Genomic DNA, 6,000 nt, shown 5'->3' with positions numbered 1-6,000 from the left:
TCCAGCATCTGCCAGTCCTTTCCACCACAGACCCGCAAGGCTTGTCTCTTGCGCCTCCACAAATTTCTTATGGAGGAAGCACTCCAGCTCTGTGTGACATCTGATCCCAGGCCGCGCTTCACCCGTGGTGAGCATCCCACCAGCTACCTCCCACCTGGGTCCGGCAGCACCACCGAAGCCCAACAAGGAGGAGAGCTGCAAGCACTCCTACGAACATCACAGCTGCACCTGGTCGGATGAGAAGTTGTGTGCTGAACCCGCCATTGTATCCCCCTCAACTCCACACATGGCGGGGCAAAGCCAAGCAGAAGAAAGTGGCACCAGCACCAGAGGCTCCCGCACTGACTGTGCAACGCGGCAGCCCTCTGAGGTGCGCCTCTCTGTCCCGGCAGGAGTCCCACACTCTCCTCTGCACACCCTTCCTTCCACTTTGGCAGGCAGTGGGACGGTGCACCTCGATTTGCAGTACCTGGCCTCTCCACTTCTCTTGGCTCCATGACCACGTACACCAACGGATGCAGGGCTCCTCCTGGGCTGGGATCTGCACCCAGCGATCACTGGACTTCCTGCACCGATGGCCTCGCCGCTGCCCAAGACCTCTGTGGATTCGGAGGACTTTTCTGCGGTGGAACTGTCATTCTCCCCAGTGTGCAGGCACAGCTCTCGGACTCCTGAGTGCATCCGCCGTAACAGAGGGGCTACCCTCCAGTCCAGCTGCAGTGGTTACCTGCGCATAAAACTGGTGGTTTAATCCTTAGATAGACTGTAGCATTGATTTGTATTAAAAGATACAAAAAATAAAGATGAACAAAGGATCTACTGAGTTGCATTAGTTATGTTAAATGTCCTTTTGTTTAAAAGGAAATACCTAAGAGACTACCTAGTGCTCTGTCATTCAACCTTAATGCATTTTGCACACTGGTTTTGAATAGTAGAGAAGATCCTGCAAAATTTGTGTTATGGTCAAGATTTGCTTCTGGAAATGCTAAAATAAAATATGTAAATGGAATCCTATTTGAATTTAGAAACCAGTGCAAACTACAACTCAGGTGTCACTCTCCTGATCTGCATTTCTTCCAACTCCTCCTCATCATAGATATCTAAAGAGAATCCCTTATCTTAAAATCAGACTTAACTGTGTTGATTTGTTTTTATTATTTCTGTCAGCAAAGTATTTTTAATCTTTTTTATAAAAAAAATCAAATCCAAATTCAACATAATTCCAAGACATTTAGATATAAAAATTACAATAAAGACTGAGTTTGTGGGGATGTGAATGTTTAAAACCAGGTTCAATTTTACTGGAATCCAGTGGAATCTGTTAAATACCATAGAACTGATGGTTTCTACTCTGAAAAGGTGACTGTGTAATAAAAGCACTTGCTGCTGTGCGTATTTATTTGCTGACATTAATTATTAAAATATGTCTAATACCTCCTGTTCCTATTAGCACAGCAGAGCCAGTACAGAAAAGGAAGAACTAGATTCTATAGTGTGTCACATACCATTACCATTGTTAACTGAGTTCCAGTTGCAGAATCATTATTTTTGATACATTAAGCCAGAAAGAACCCAGTTTGTTTTTCTCATTGCAGGTTGATTTGAAGCACTGACCATTTTAAAAATCCATAATTTTGTCTGGAAAAGAAGTAGGATTTTTGCCACTTGGGCCCAACCCTCTTTCTCTTCCTGGTATGTCTAAGGTGTCTGTACCATGTACAGTAATTAATATTCCCATATTAAATTAATGGGACCACTTATGTGAGCAAAGGCTGCAGGACTGAGTGCCTGAATCTTTTTGAGAGATAAGTAATTTACCCTCATTGGCACAGAGTTTTCTGCACGCTTAATGCTGTCAGATAATTCATTGACATTTGTTTGCTTTAGCATTGACTATTTTTACTGAGGATCCATGGCAATCTGCTGTAGGATGGTTTGTAAGGGAAATAGCACTGCTCTTAGTTTTGTTAGTATGTTCTGTTCATTACGGCCCCCAGTTCAGAAAAGCATTAAAGTTTTTGCCTAATTTTAAAAATGGGAATAGTCTTATTGAAGTCAATTGAAGTCATGCTTAAAATTAAGTATTTTGCAGGATGGCAGCCTAATTGTGCTGCCAGCAGCAATGTTTTTCATTACTTCCAAGTTAACTGGACACTTTGGGCCAAATTCTGCTCTCATTTACTGAACGCTTACTCAGTAGTTACTCCAGATTTATACATAGCATTTACACTGGTCAGCAAAATTTGGTCCATAGTCATGTTTTTTCAGTGAGTTTTGCACATCTATAAATAAGGGCTAAGATCTGACAACTTCATTTTGTGGTTTTTCTTGATAGCAGCAAGTTATCAATTATTTTCATTTCCAGTTCACACTAGTGAATGCATCAGATTCATATTAATTAGAATGCACTTTACAGCTTGCTACCATTATAGGACTCCCTAAATCAGAAATGGTTATCATCAGATTTACCAGGCTGGAATAATTTACATAGAGTTGCGGTAGATACTCCATCACTGGAACTTCTTTAATCAAGATTAGATGGTTTTCTGAAAGACACACTTTAGTTCAAACAGGAATGCAGGGAAATCCTGTGGCCTGTGTTTTACAGGATGTCAAACCTGATGACAAAAAATGGTCCCTCCTGGCTTTGTAACCTATGAATCAAATTGAGGTTATGTGAAATATTATATTTACCAACAAAATGAATCCCACATTGTTATTTTTTATATCCGTCAGTTTAGGGGATAGTGTCACCCGTATACTCCAGCTACTTTGTGCCACCACAGCAGTGTAGAGCAATCATAAAACCGTCTTCACTGGCCACTTATCCTAGATTTACAGGTGTTTAGCATCAGTAGAATCAAACGAAGGAATCAGAGCATCCCTGTAAACCTAGCTCTAGGTCTTTATCTCATATATGGGCCCTGGCATGGTGAGAGACATGTTGACATACTTGAGGTCTTTTAGCATTAATTTGGATAATGCACCCAATACTCCCGTATTGCTGTTATCTATGACAAATACATAACTATCCAAATGCATTAATAATGTAACTAAAAGAGACATGCACTCAGATAAATTCAGCCAGGTACTTGTTTGGTAAGTGGAATAGCAGACTTTTTCTGAAATATAAATGATATTTTCCTGGGGAAATATTAATTTTACATAGGAGAAGGGCAAAAGTCTTCCTTTAGGCCACAGGTAAGACTATAGATAGACTAATATCTTGATCTCCTTACAATACATGACTAGGTCTCTAACTGACATTGGGCATTCTGTGCTTATAGATCCCTGACCTTCCATTGACTTATGTGGTGTAGCATTAAGCCCATACAGATGGCAAAATAACCAAGATCAGCTATGAGGATCATTCTAAGGCTGAAATTTTGCTCTGAGAGTTTTCAGTCCCTGGTTTTCCTGACTGTGAATCCAAACTGCTGCAGATGAAGAAGTCTTGGCATGGCTCAAAGTTTTTCTTTTCTATTCAGAACAGGCACATGCTTATCAGGGAGGAGGATGTCCTTCAGACTGAGTGCAGCAGTATTACAAAACTTGTTTTGTCCTTGTTGTAGGTTTCCTCTGAAGAGAAAGTTAGAGGCAGATATTATATGCTACAAAAAAAATCAAAACAAACAAAAACGGAGTGAGAGAGAGACACACATGCTGCTCCTTGAACTACCTCAAAGAGATATCATATTACATTTTTTCAGTGTTTCCTAGGAAACCAGTTTAGTGTAAAATGAATTCTTTGTCTCCTGCTCTTTGCAAAATAGTTTGAACCATCACATCTCATAAAAGGTTGCTTCACAGGCAATTTAAGCAGCATTAAAAAAAAGCTTAATATGCAGTTTGTGGCACCAATGAAGGTGATACTTTTATCAGAGGCTTATATGCTTTAGATTATATTTGTTGAAAATTGATAAGATTATGCCATTATTTCTGAAGTCTCTGAAATAAAATCTCCATTGTGTGTTTGTACTTCTAGTGTTTTTTTTGTAGATCGTCTTTTTCTACGCACCAAGGAAGCATTAAAAAAATATTGAAACTGTTTCTAGGGGCTCTTATCAGCACTTCCACGCTCGGCTGTTGTTTGAGAGAGAAATACACATTTATTTCTTGCTCAGCATTGAAGAGGCTTGAACAAGATTTCCACAGACACTGGGTTTTACTCACTTTTTTTTTAAATGTTTAGTAGTTGCGCATGTGCTGATTTATGGGTTCCCATCTGCTATAAATGGTTAAGAAGGTAGGAACTAAAGAACGTGTTCTTCTGACTTGAGTTATTTGTGACTTCTATTATAGCAGGATGAGCTTCCCTTCCAGTGCATAAAGCTTGCATTAAGAGGCAGATCCTCATCCCGTGTAAGTTGTCATGGAACTGTAAAGGAACTGTAGTTCCTTTAATTGCAATGGAGCCAGGACAATTTACACTGGATGAGGATCTGTCCCTAATGGTTTAAAGTTGTACTGTCCGTAGGGCATCTGTAGGTTCTCTACATTGGCATGAATTTCACCAGTAATGTTGAACAGTGAAGAAGAGCTTGCAGGCTCTCTGACCCTGAAGTATATAGGGTCCTGGGATTACACAGGTTTATAAACCTGAGGTTTATCATTTTAATTTTTTTGTTTTGTTTTAATCTTAAACTTAGTTTAAAGTCAGCTTTAGAATCTTCATTTTAAAGACACTGAATATTGGGAAATTTGATGACTTATTGCTGTAGGTAGATTGGCTTTTGCTTAGAATTGACCTAATGGATCTGTTCTAGTCCCATATTCTGTCATATAAAATTGCTATAATTTCCTATCATGGTCTTTGTGATTTTTTTTCTTGTGGTATTCCAGAGTTCTGCTATATTCCTGATGATCTCTGACTATATTTTTTTCTTCTATTATTCATGACACTATTATTCTGTGCAATGGACTGTTAGCCACATTATGCACACAGTTGTTGAACTTCCAAATGCATCATGGCCAGCAAAGGAAAACACTGATCTAATTGAATTAACAATGGTGCTGTTTTGCTTAATAGAGTTTGTCATGAAACACTAAGCAGATGTGGCAATAATCTTGGTTAGTCATATTTTTGTCCCTACTCCCAGACATGTTAACTGTTAGCCAAACCATTTTGAAGGATAACTCTCCTTTGCTGATCAATAATCACACCTACCTAGACATGTGGCAATCCCTTTGGACTGCTGATTAGAAAAATGCAAAGACTTGAATAACAGAAAGTTTTAAATACAGATGATAAACTTGCCTAATTAAAACGAGATGCAGATGGCACTGCCGCCTAGCAATTTTCACCTCACTTACTTTGACTCCAATTATAGCCCTTCCCTACTGACTTACACTGTTTAAATTACAAAGTCAGAAGGATGGATGACTATTTACCTATTTCTATTCATACAGATAAGTCTAACACATTGTCCTATTTCTGTGCAAGGCATGTGATGATGGTTTTAGTGCTTATTTGGGAGGTAACTTCATTCTTTAAAAAAGAAAAATAAGAGTCTCATTAGCAGACATATTCATCAGCATGAAGCATATGACTGTTACACAGCATCATGTGTTTTTTTGACACTTGTTGGTTGGAGGAATATGATACTTCTGGGAAATACATGTTCGTAGTTAGTATTGTCAGAGAGAAGATTTGTCCTTAGACTTTATCTATACTTTAATCTATTGTAATTTGCCTCTTGGCACTCTGTAGGGAGCCTGCTCCTGCTTCCACTGCATGAAATTTGCTCTTCCCTACTAAAAGCCAGAGCAAATGGGTTTGTGGGGTGAATAAGGCAGGATTTGTGGGGACAGAATCCGCCCTAACCCAAGGGCAGGCTGCAGAGCTACACTGACACCCCATAGCCGCCATTTCAACCTGTAGGCTGAAATAGCAACTATTGTTCCTTTGCATGTGGTGGTACCCAGCTATTGTGACCATTGTTCCTTCTGACCTGCCCCTTAAGTTCCACTCCACACCACTCTGTTTGGAGCGGGCACAAA

This window comes from Emydura macquarii, unplaced genomic scaffold, assembly GCF_026122565.2.
Source record: "Emydura macquarii macquarii isolate MOO-44397 ecotype Brisbane River unplaced genomic scaffold, CSIRO-AGI_Emac_v2 contig_2897, whole genome shotgun sequence".
NCBI lineage: Eukaryota > Metazoa > Chordata > Testudines > Chelidae > Emydura > Emydura macquarii.
This window is presented reverse-complemented; position numbering follows the sequence as displayed.